Source organism: Mobula hypostoma, chromosome 11 (assembly GCF_963921235.1).
Source record: "Mobula hypostoma chromosome 11, sMobHyp1.1, whole genome shotgun sequence".
Lineage (NCBI taxonomy): Eukaryota > Metazoa > Chordata > Chondrichthyes > Myliobatiformes > Myliobatidae > Mobula > Mobula hypostoma.
In genome coordinates this window covers 6,806,035-6,819,388 of record NC_086107.1, presented here as the reverse complement: position 1 = coordinate 6,819,388, position 13,354 = coordinate 6,806,035, and the positions used below count along the sequence as shown (strand labels likewise).

The following is a 13,354-nucleotide window of genomic DNA, read 5'->3' as shown; positions in this document are numbered from 1 at the left end:
TGGACTTGTGCAGATGACAACAAACTCGACTTTGACTCTTATGTTTCTCATCATTACCTCAGCAGGTCAGGCAGCATCTACGGAAGGAAATAAACAGTCGACGTTTCAGGCAATATTATTTATTGCAATGTACTTCTGCTGCAAAACAACAAATTTCACAACATATGCCAGTGATATTAAACCCGATTCTGAAAACCTATGACCACTTTATACAGCACCAGGTGTTCTGTTGTTCAAATTGCGTCCTTTGTTGTAAAAATTCAGTACAATTAGTGTTTAATTTATGTTCTTCTTGTGAATACTGCATCTCTGACATTATTTACTTGTGATGCTGCTGCAAGTAAGGTTTTAATTGTACCTGTGCATACACGGTCAAATTTCAAATTATGTACAAGATAAACAACCTTGAGATTCATCTCCTTACAGGCAGTCACAAAACAAAGAAACCCAAAAGAACTCATAGGAAAAGAAATGTCAAATACCCAATGTGCAGAGAGAGAAAAAAACAAATTGTTTAAACAATGAAAGCAAGCAAACAGTATTCAGAACAAAAGTGAGTCCATAGACACAGAGCCAGAGCAGGCCACAGCCTTGGCTTCAGTTCAGTGCAGAGCCAAGCAAACGTCCTGAATCCCTCACAGAGCCCAGAGCAGCCAGAGTAGGCCACAGCCTCGACCTTAGTTCAGTGCAGAGCTGAGTGAACATCCTGGATTCCTCAGACACAGAGCCCAGAGCAGCAGAGCTGAGTGAACGTCCTGGATTCCTCAGACACAGAGCACAGAGTAGGCCACAGCCTCGACCTCAGTTCAGCGCAGAGCTCTCAGACATGGAGCACAGAGCAGCTGACAATAAACTTGAATTTGTCTCCACTCCCCTCTACCCACAGTCCAGTGGATTATCCCCTCCACCCCACACTCAACAGATTTATCCTACTAAACCATAGAACCATAGAAACTACAGCACAGAAACAGGCCTTTTGGCCCTTCTTGGCTGTGCCGAACCAAACTGTGCCAAACTTGTGAATTGGCAATAAACTTGACTTTGTCTCCACTCCCCTTTCCCCACAGTTGTGCAGATTATCTCCTCCAGCCCACACTCCACAGATTTATCCTACTAAATTTAGGCATGGTCATAATGTCATTAACTACTTGTTGGCTATTGATCATAAATTCTGATAGATGATCTGGAAGAAAATCCAGGAAAGCTGAATATCTTAACACCCATCCCAGAATTACGTACAACAAGAATGAAATCTGACTTCTAGCAAAACTCTATCTATGATCAAGAATCCCCACTAGCTTGGTCACACTGCAGGAGGTAAAGAAGCCCGAAGTCCCACACCACCAGGATCAGGAACAGTGGGATTCTTGAATTGACCTGCCCAACCTTAACCCTACGTCAGCCGCAGGACCCCACAGACCACCTCTTGCACTGCAATGGACTCGCCTCTATGGTAACACAAGAGGTACCCCACAGTATTTAGAGTTCAGCACGGGTCATCTGATACGTTAATGTCCAGGGATTTAAGGTTGGTGACTCTCTCCATCATCGTTCTTCATTGTAGATTGGTGCATGCTCCCCCTCCTTCCACTTCCTGAAATCAATAATCAGTTCTAAGTTCTAAATGAAGATATTTTTATTTTCTCCCTCTTCATTACCTTGTATAATTCGTCTGGTACGGAGGGGCCACCGCACAGAATCGGAGAAAGCTCTGTGAGAGAGAGTGAGACAGACGAGCAGGGAGAGAGAGCGAGAGAGAGGGAGGATGGGAGAGAAGAGCAAGGGGAGAGAGAGGGAGGGAGAGAGAGGAGAAAGGAAGAGACAGGAGAGTGAGAGAGAGAAAAGACAGGAGGAGGTAGAGGTAGAGAAAAGAGGGAGGGAGAGGGAAAGAGAGAAAGATAAGAATGAAAAGAGGTAGAAGAGAGGAGAGCGAGAGAAAGAGAGGGAGAGTGGGATGGAGGGAGAGTGGAAGAATGTGAGAGGAGAGAGGGAGAGAGTGGGAGAGGGGAGAGAAGGGAGTGGGAAAGAGGGAGACAGAGATAGGGAGAGGAAGGGAGAGTAGGAGACAGCAAGAGAAGGAGTGGGAGAGTGGAAAAGAGGGAAAAAGAGAAAAGAGAAGGACAGTGGAAGGGAGGGACGGAGAGGAGAGTGGAAAGGAGGGAGGGAGGGTGGGCGAAAGAGGGTGAGAGGGTGAGAGCACGGGAGGGAGAGGGAGGGAGGGGTAAGGGCAGAGAGGCAGGGAGGCTGTTTGTGAATGTTGAAACATTGCATCAGTTTAATTTGGTAAATCTAGTCACCTCTGGTGCCTAATCCTCAATGCAGGATTCAGTTGATCCAAATGGAGCAGTCAGTGGATTAACTCTGACCTTGAACTTCCCCAAGTTAATGAGTGGAGACAATAGCCAGGAGCTCAGCTCTCGAGTTCCAGACACTGGGCCTTGCTGGATACCGCTGTGAGACAGAGATCGAGTGTCAGCGGAGTGAGGGGCTGGAGTGGGGGTGGGGGTGCACCCACTTCCCTGCCTCCTCCAGCCACTGGTCTGAGGATGCGCAGAGTGAAGAATCTGGGTTGAAAAGCAGGAAGCAGATGGTCTCTGGGAAACACTGGTCATCGCCTCTGGGAAGAGAGACAACAAAAACTGCACCATCTGATAAAACATCTTTAAGTACAGCAGCTGCCAGTCACCGTTACTGGGATCTATCAAAGCAAATGCAAATATTAGCGGCTCTAACAATGCCAATTAGCTTCCTCTAGAGGGCTAGGGAACAGCTTGAAAAGGGAGCAAGATTTCTTGCAGCACACCATCAAACAATGCCCACCAGACAGCCAGATGGGGGTTGGCACGGAGTACTGAATCAGTTGATGACAGGGCCATTTACAGAAATTTGCCACAGCGTCATATTGAAGAGATGTAGATTAGCTTTATTTGTCACATGTACATCGAGGCAGCATCCATCATTAAGGGCCTTCACCACCCAAGCCATGCCCTCTTCACATTGCTGCCATCAAAAAGGAGATACAAGAGCCTTAGGTCCCACACCACCAAGTTCAGGAACAGTTATTACCCTTCAATGATCAGACTCCTGAACTGGAGTGGGTAACTTCACTCACCTCAACACTGAACTGATTCCAAAACCTCTGGGCTCACTTTCGAGGATTTTTAAGGCTCAAGATTTCCAACATCTGCAGAATCCCTTGTGTTCTGGAAAGTGGACATCACCTTCCTGGCAAATTGTGGGATTAGTGACAGGAAAACTGTGAGACGGAGTACAAAGGGAGGGGACTTGCAATGAATTGAATCAAATGCAGCCTCAGTCAGTTATCTAAGCCTTTTGTCTCAGAACGAGACAACGGCTGCCTCAGCAACTGGCTGTTGTATGCAGTGGCATAGTGAGTGACGATGTTCTTCAGCTGCAGGCTGACCATTAGCTCACTGTATCCATCTCAGCAACTTCAGAGTCAAAGTCAAGTTTTAGTGCCATTTCAACAAGTCCATGTGGGCAGCAGCATCACAGCACAGAGCTTCAGATACACAGCATTCGCAAGAAAGCAAAATCAGAATCTGGTTTAATATCACTGGCAACTTGCCATGAAATTTGTTAACTTAGCAGCAGTACAGTGCAATACACGAGCCAGAGTGTGGTGAATCCATGGAATTCCTTGCCACAGGCAGCTATGGAAGCAAAGTCTTTACATATATTTAAGGCAAGGGTTGATAGTTTCTTGATTGGTCAGGGCATGGAGGGATTCAGGGAGAAAGGCAGGTGGTTGGGGCTGAGAGGAAAATTGATCAGCCGTGATAAAATAGCGGAGCAGACTCAATGGGCCAAATGGCCTAATTCTGCTTCTATATCTTATGGTCTTATGATAAATATAGAATAAGTAAATAAATAAATTACGGTATTATATATTAAATAGTTAAATTAATCAGAATTAGAAGCAGGTTCATTATGACCAGCATTTGTGAACTTAGCAGCAGCAGTAAAATGTAATATATGAGAATAGAGAAAGAAAAAAATAAGTAAATCAATTACAGTATGTACATATATGTATATTAATTGGTTCAAATAGTGCAAAAACAGAAATAATATGTATTTTTAAGAAGTGAGGTAGTGTTCATGGGTTTAATGTCCATTTAGGCATCGTATGGTAGAGGGGACGAAGATATTCCTGAATTGCTGAGTGTGTGCCTTCAGGCTTCTGTACCTCCTCCCTGACAGTAACAATGTGAAGAGGACATGCCCTGGGTGATGGGGGTCTTTAGAAATGGACATTGCTTTTCTGAGGCACCGCTCCTTGAAGATGTCTTCGATACTATGGAGGCAAGTACCCAAGATGGAGATGACTAATTTTACAACTTTCTATAGCTTCTTTCGGTCCTGTGCAGTAGCCCCCTACCCCCCCATACCAGACAGTGATGCAGCCTGTCAGAATGCTCTCCACAGTATATCTATTAAAGTTTTTGAGTGTTTTAGTTGACAAACCAAATCTCTTCAAACTCCCAAAGAAATATAGCCACTGTCTTGCCTTATTCATAGCTGCTCTGATATGTTGGGACCAGGTTAGATCCACAGAGATCTTGACACCCAGGAACATGAAATTGCTCACTCTCTCCACTTCTGATTCCCTCTATGAGGATTGGTTCATGTTCCCTCGTCTGACCCTTCCTGAAGTCCACAATCAGCTCCTTCCTCTTACTGACATTGAGTGCAAGGTTTTTGCTGCGACACCACTCTAGCTGGTATATCTCACTCCTGTATGCCCTCTCATCTCCATCTGAAATTCTACCAGCTATTGTATCATCAGCAAATTTATAGATGGCATTTGAGCTATACCTAGCCACACAGTCATGGGTATAGAGGGAGTAGGTCAGTGGGCTAAGCACACACCCCTGAGGTGTGTCAGTGTTGATCGTCAGTGAGGAAGAGATATTAAAACCAATCCACAGAGATTGTGGTCTACCAGTTAGGAAGTCGAGTATCCAACGGAGGGGGAGGTACAGAGGCCCAGGTTCTGTAGCTAATCAATCAGGTCTGTGAGAATGATGGTGTTAAACATTGAGTTCTGGTCAACAAACAGCATTCTGACAAAGGTGTTTGTATTGTCTGAGTGATCTAAGGACGTATTAAGAGCTATTGTGATTGCATCTGCCGTTGACCTATGGTGGTGTGGTGATAGGCAAGTTGCACTGGGTCCAGGTCCTCGTTGATGCAGGAGTTCATTCCAGCCATGACCAACCTCACAAAGCATTTCATCACCGTAGATGTGAGTGCTACTGGGTGATAGTCATTAAGGCAGCTCACACTACTCTTTTTGTGCACTGGTCTAATTGTTGAAGCGGGAAGGAACTTGCAACGTAGCAGTCAGAGGTTGAAAATGTCTTTAAATACTCCTGCCAGTTGGTTGGCACCAGTTTTCAGAGCCTTACTGGGTACTCCATCGGGGCTTGCTACCTTGCAAGGGTTCACCCTCCTTAAAGACAGCCGAACATTGACCTTAGCAGATGACGTACCTTCTGGTTCATCCATGGTTTTTGGTTTGGGAATGTACAGCAAGTTTTCGTAGGCACACACTCATCCACACAGGTTTTAATGAAGCTGGCAACAACTGCAGCATACTCATCCAGATTCAAAGATGAATCCCTGAATACAGTCCAGTCTACCGATTCAAAGCAGACCTGTAAACGCTCCTGTACTTCCCTTGTCCATACCTTCTTGGTCCTCATAATAGATTAAACATAAACTAAATTAAATTATACACAACTTTTACAAAATAGAAAAGCAAATAGAATAAAATTGTCCACTGTAGTACAAAGTGGCCATAGTGTTATTATACTGAGCAGTGATCAGTGTTTAAGGTTAGGCCAGTTGGTTCAAGAACTGAATGGTTGAAGGGAAGTATTTGTTCTTGATCCTGGTGGTGTGGGACTTCAGGCTTCTGTACTTCCTGCCCAGTGGTAGCTGCAAGAAGATGGCATGGCCCGGATGGTGGGGATCCTTGATGACGGATGTCACCTTTTTGATGTAGTGCCTCTTGTAGACAGTGCCGATGGTGGGGAGGGATGTGCCAGTGATGTATCGGGCTGAGTCCACTAACCTCTGCAGCTTCTGTAGGAGGGAATCTTTAGATTGATCTTGGGTGCATTCAGTGGCCAATTTATTAGGTATATCTTATAATATGAAATATTGTCACCTTCCTGTCAGCTTGAACCAGTCTGGCCATTCTCCTCTGACCTCTCTCATTAACAAGACATTTTCACCCACAGAACTGGCGCTCACTGGATTTTTTTTTTGCACCATTCTCTGTAAACCCCAGTGTGAAAATCCCGGGAGACTGGGAGTTTCTATGATACTCAAACCACTCCATCGGGCACTGATAATCATTCCACGGTCAAAGGCACTTAGATCACATTTCTTCCACATTCTGATTATTTGGTCTGAATAACAACTGAACTTCTTGACAATGTCTGTGTGCTTTTATGCACTGAGTTTGTGCCATGATTGGCTGATTAGATATTTGCATTAACAAACAGGTGTACAGGTGTACCTAATAAAGTGGCCACTGGGTGTAGGTTGAAAGGTCAGCATAACTCACAGGATGAAGGGTCTGTACTGTTCTAAGTTTTTACATTGCTGTGCAATTGAGCTACCAAAGCGGGCCATGATGCAACCAGCCAGGATACTTTCAACAGTACAGCTGTAGAATTTTGTTAGTGTTCAGTGATAAGCCAAATTTCCTTAACTTTCTCTACTAATTTACATTAATTTAGTCTACATCACTCCGATTCAAACCACCTTCAACCATCACTTAGAATTATCCTCTGAACTAAACATCCTGGATGGCCTTCACCAATTTTTATTGAAGTACCATAGAAAACAACCTATCCAAACAATCACGGCTTAGTACGTCAACTGCTCTGTCCAGTACTGCGAGAAAGGACAGAGGGTTGTGAACATAGCTCAGACCATCATGAAACCAGTCTCCTCTCTACGGACTCTGTCTACAGTTCTCACAGCCTCAGTAGAGCAACAAACGTAATCAGAGACCCCACTGACCAGGGACATCCTCTCTTCCCCCTCTCCCCATCAGGCAGAAGATACAAAAGCCTTAACGCACATAACAGCAGGCTCAAGGACAGATTCTAGCCCACTGAAAGTTGAATGTTTTCCTCGTACGCCAAGATGAAAAGAGGCAACTTTTCCCTACACAGAAGGTGATGCATATATGGAAAGAGATGCCAGAGGAAGTGGTAGAGGCAGGTCGAATTACAGTTAGGGGACATTTTGGCAAGTACATGGAAAGGAAATGGACCTAACCTAGGGTCCACAGACCTCTTGCTTAATGATATTGGTCCATGGCATAAAAAGGGTTGGGAAGCCCTGGCTTAGAGAAATGTGAGCTCCAGACACAGGTAAATGGATGCACCTTGATCAGGACTGATGAGCTGGGACAGATGGTGTGTTTCCATGCTGTATAATGCAATGATATTTTTGTCTGTGCCACCAGACTGAAGACAGCTAAAGGCCAGAAAGAAAGCTGAGGCATTTTTTGAGATGAGAAGGTAGCCGTTTGATGTGACACACACACCCTAAAGCACATTACATCAACAAAGTATTTCTGCTCTGTGCATCAATGTTGCAGGAAATGCATCTGACAATTTGAACAGTGTGAAAATAACCAAATAATCAGCCTTTTGGTAATGTTGGACAAAACTAACTCATCCTGCACTGATTCAACACATTCCCAAAAAGGCAGGGCCTCTGACAAATGCAACACTCACCCAGGACTGCACCCGGGTTGTCTACTTGATCTTCTCACGTGGGGCACCATCCCTCAACCCCCACCATCCAGGCCATGCTCCCATCTCACTACCCATCAGACAGAAGGTACAGGAGCTTTCGGTTCCACACCATCATGTACAGGAACAGTCAACCTTCAATCAACAGGCTCCTGAACCAGTGAGGATAATTTCACTCCACCTTAGCTCTGAAAAACTCCATAACCCATGGACTCAGTTACAAGGACTCTACAGCTCATGTTCACAGGATTATTTATTTCTATTTTTATTTGCTCCATTTGTCTTCTTTTGCACATTGGTTGCTGGTGTTTTATGTATATATTTTTGTAAACTCCAATGTATTTCTTTATGTAAATGCCACCAAGAAAATGAATTTCAAGGTAGCACAGATTGCATACCCCTTAGCCAGAATGCTTGGGGCCAAAAGTGTTTTGGATTTCAGAAATTTTGTGGGATTTTGGAATATATAATGAGATAGCTTGGAATTGCTAGTATTTTAACACTGAATTTATGTACTACCAGTAAACAGACTTTGTCTTACACATACACAGTCTTTGTTCATCACACATATGTACTGATGTTTGTCAGAAATCTAATTCAGTGGTTAGATTTTCATCAGCGACGATCTTGGCAAACTCATCACGGAAGTTCTCTGCTGCTTCGTGATCGGCAGACACTTTATCAGCATAAATCTTTAAAAATTTAATGCTGTGCCTTTTTTAAAATTTCTGCAACCAGCCTGCTGAATATTCACAATGACCTTCAATATTCCGTTTGTTGTGATGGATCTTTGCTTACTTTGTGATCAGCATACCGTTAAGTGGCATATAATGACAAATCCACTCTTTCAATACACAATCGAGATCTTCATTTTTCACTTTATGCAGTGTTTTTCTATTTTTCATTAGCTGTTCATTACATATGTGAGGTCAGTTGCCAGAACTGTCTGTGGTATACAGGGACCTGCGCATCATCTGGGAATCATCCCAGCGCCTTGTGGAATTTTCATTTGTGATGTCTTGTCAATGCTCAAAAAAATTTTGGATTTCAGAGGTTTTCGCATTTTAGAATTTCAGGTAAGGGGTACTCAACCTGGATATGGTAACATACACGAATAATAAACGTACTTTGAACTTTGAATTCCTCTAGCGGTTTGTTTCTTGACGTAGAGTGTGTTGGAGCATTAGAGAAGATAATATCCAATTATCCACTAATCTGGTACCCCAAACTCCCAAGCTAGCTGGTTTAATTAAGCTTTACGCTCACACCCAATGCAGTTTCTGTCTCCTCTGAAGCAGTGACCAGAGGAAACAATGACAAGGACACAATGACTAAGACACAATCTACCTCATCGTGCCCTTGCACCTTATTGGGCCTGTTTCCGTGCTGTATGAATCTATAACTCTTTCCCTGATTTGTGGAACAGCATAAAAAATATTGCAATCTCTCGGAGTATAATGACCCAGTCTGTATTCTGTATGTACTTCACAGAGAGAAAGAGAACCATTACCAATGCACTTGCCAACTAATCGGAAAATCCCAGTCCACCTGCCCAATGATCTTCCACAAACTATGGGCAGCACAAGCAGGCCATTCAGCCCATCACATCCATACCAACCCAATCTTCTGTCTAATCCCACCTACCAGCACCTGGATCACAGATCTCCACACCCCTCCCAACGATGAATCTACTCAAACCTCTCACCACTTCTGCTGGCAGCTCGTTCCACACTCACACCACCCTCTAAGTTCCTCCTTAGGTTCCTCTTAAATATTTCACCTTTCACCCTTAACCCATGACATCTAGTTCTAGAACATACAAAGCATATAGAAGTGTACAGCAGAGGAACAGGCCCTTTGGCTCACAATGTTGTATCAAACCAAGTAAATTAGCAATCAAATGGCCAACTAAATTAATCTCTTCTACCTACATAATGTCTATATCCTTCCATTTTCCTCACATTCACATGCTTATCTAAATGTCTCTTAAAAGGCCCTAATATTTTTTGCCTCTACCACCACGTCAGGCAGTGTATTCCAGGCATCCACCACTCTCTGTGCAAAAAACTTGCCCCTCACATCTCCTTCGAAATCACCTCTTCTCACCTTAAATACCTGCCCTCTGGTATTAGGCAATTCAACCCTGAGAAAGAGATATTGCCTACTCGATCTATGCCCCTCATAATCTTACAAACCTCTGTCAGATCTTCCCTCAGCCTTCGCCACATCAGAGAAAACAACCCAAGTTTGTCCAACGTCTTGTTCTAGCCCATGCCCTCTAATCAGGCAGCATCCTGGTAAACCTCTTCTACACCCTCTCCAAAGCCCCAACATCCTTCCTATAGTGGGGTGATCATAACTCGAGTTTTATAAAGCTGTGACATAAATTCCTGAACTCTTTTGAACTTTTGAACTCAAAACCTCGACTAATAAAGACATGCCCGCCATATGCCTTCTTAACCACTCTGTGTAGCCACTTTCCAGGGAATTATGAACTTTGATCCCAAAACCGCTCTGCTCATCTACACTATTGATGGTCTTGTTCATACAGTGTACTTTACTTTTGATCTACCAATGTGCGACACTTCAGACTTGGCCTGGTTAAACTCCATTTGCCATTTCTCCGCCCATATCTGCAACTGATCTATATCCCATTGCATTCTTTGCCGGTTTTCTACGCTATCCACAGCACCACCAATCTTTGTATCATCTGCAAACTTACTAACCCACCCATCTACATTATCATCCAGGTTACTTGTATACTTCACAAACAGCAGAGGTCCTAGTACAGATACCTGTGGAACACCACTAATTGCAGACTTCCAGCTAGAGTGAGTCCCTTCAACCACTCCCCTCTGTCTTCTACGGGCCATCCAGTTCTGAATCCAAATGGCTAATTCACCATGGAACACATGCATTTTAATCTGTTGGATGAGCCTTCCATGAAGGGTCTTGTCAAAGGTTCACTTATTTATGGACAACATATGCATGTACAATACAACTCTGGTATTTGTCTACTCCTGATAGCCATTAAATACAGAAGACCATGGGTGTTGATGAAACAAAAAACATCATCTCCATACCCAACTAGCATGAAAAAGAAGCGAAACATAACGCGCAAACCCCAAAATTCCCCCTCGCCCGCAGCAAAAAACAGCCACAATAACAATCAATGAACCCCCACACAAAACAATCCCAGAACCCCTCACTTGTAGAAAAGAACAGTGGCAGGACCACCAAACCCACAAGCCCCCTCTTACACACAAAAAAAAACAGATCACTCACCCGCCAATTGTCCACAAGAAAGAAAACACTGAAAACCTTAAGGTAACCAATATGAAGTGCAGTCCAATAATCACATCAAGCTCAGAATATGGGAAATGTATGTTCATCTGCACACGAGGAGAGCAGTCGCACAAACTCAGTCCATACGCAAAAGCAGACCACTGACCCGGGTCCGAATGCACTGATCCGGCTGCTGACCATCTCTGCTGGGAGCCATCTCTGACCCCTTCCGCCTTTATCCTGATGCTTCAATCTTCCTCGCCACTTCGAGATGGAGACATTCATAGCTCCGCGCCTTGCCTCTGGTATTTCCACGAGTCAGCTTGCGTTCTCGGACCTTTTGCCCCTCCCCCCCCCATCTCTGATCTTCATGAGACATCTCTCCAGATATTGGACCATGCTGGTTCCTTTAATCAAGATTCAAACTGTACATCACAGACACCAATGGTTTCCATAACATAAACAAGACAAAAAGAACAAGCAGAAGGCATCGAAAACGTGAAATATTTGGAAAGATTTGGTATCTGAAAAATGTCGCCCAAGGAACTGTAGTTTGCTGGTGCAATCTTGACTGAAAGTCATTAAAATGTCATTTTAATAAAGGTCATACACCGTGTAGACAATATCCACAGCCCTACCTTCATCAATCACTCTCATCGCATTGTCAAAATGACAATCACGTTATTAGAAGCAACTTGCCCTGCACACTGTTTCTCCCTCATTCGGCCATGGTTTTCCAAATGTTCATAAATCCTTCTCCTAAGATTTCTCTCCAGTAACTTCCCTACCACTGATGTGAGACACACAGGTCTATAGTTGGCAGGATTATCCTTGGTTCTGCTTCCCTGCTTAAACAATGGAACAACTTTAGCTAATGACCAGACCTCCAGGACTTTGCCTGTGGCTAGAGAACACAGAGATACTGGTCAAGGCACAGCAATCTCTTCACTTGCCTCTCTCAATAACCTGGAGTAAATCCCACAAGGCCCCGAGAACTACCTCCTCATTTACCTCAAAATGTTCTAGCATATCAATACACTCAGCACTGATCTCCCTATCCTCCACATCCTCCTTGGTATATGTAAAATACTCATTAAGGACCTCATACATATCCTCAGCACCCAAGTAAATGGTCCCTTCTTTATCCCTGAGCGGTTCCACCCTCTCTCTAGTTATCCTGTAGGTCTTGATGTATGTAATCAATGGCTTAGGATTCTCTTTAATCCTGCTTGCTAAACTTTCATGGCCCCTCCTGGTTTTCCTAATTCCCTTCTTGAGTTCTTTTCTGGCTTCTTTATTATCCTCGAGGGCTCTGTTTGATTTTTTTCTTTTTCTTCTTGACCGAATTTATCACCTCTCTCAACATCCAAGGTTCCCTTAACTAGTCGTCCTTGTCCTTCCGCTGGACTGAAACATGCCTGTCCTGTACTCTGTGCAGTTGGTCTTTAAACACCCTCTACATGTTGGACGTGGATTTGCCTCAAAACAGAGTGGTAGCATACTCCTGCCACTCCTTTGCCCATTCTCCCAACCCTCTGCTTCATCACTACCTGCCCCTCCACCTATCCTCGTAATGTCTGCGAACGTGGCCACAAAGCCATCAATTCTGTCTTCCAAACTATTGATCTATAATGTAAGAAAGAATTGGTCCCAACACAGATCCCTGTGAAACACCACTGGTCACTAGCAGCCAACTGGAAAAGGATCCCTTTTTCCACCCACTCTTTGCCTCCTGCCAATCAACCAACACTCTATCCATACAGGTATCTTTCCTGTAATTCCATGGGCTCTTAACTTGTTAAGTAGCCTCATGTGTGGCACCTTGTCAAAGGTCTTCTGAAAATCTAAGTACACCACATCCACTGACTCTCTCTACCTGCTATTTCCTCAAAGAATTCCAAATAATTTGTCAGGCAAGGATTTCCCTTGAGGAAACCATGTTGACTTTGGCCTATTTTATCATGTGCTTCCAAGTGCCCCAAAATCTCATCCTTAATATAGACTCCAACATCTTTCCAACCACTGAAGTCAGGATAACAGGCCTGTAATTTCCTTTCTTCTGCCTTCCTCTCTTCTTAAAGAGTGGAGTGACACTTGCAATTTTTCAGTTCTCCAGAACCATGCCAGAATCTAGTGATTCTTGAAAGATCATTTACTAATGCCTCCACAATCTTTACAGCCTTTTCAGTATATTCCATCTAGTCCAGGAGACGTAGCTACCTTCCGACTTTTCAGCTTCCAAGCACCTGTTCCTTAATAATAGCAATGAC

The 13,354-nt window shown here is 43.9% G+C and overlaps 1 protein-coding gene across 3 annotated transcripts in view; it reads right to left on the bottom strand.

Moving 5' to 3' along the window:
• mapk8ip1b (mitogen-activated protein kinase 8 interacting protein 1b) overlaps window positions 1-13,354 on the bottom strand; it is a 148,654-nt gene that overhangs the window by 47,264 nt on the left and 88,036 nt on the right. The gene's annotated exons all lie outside the window — the stretch shown is intronic.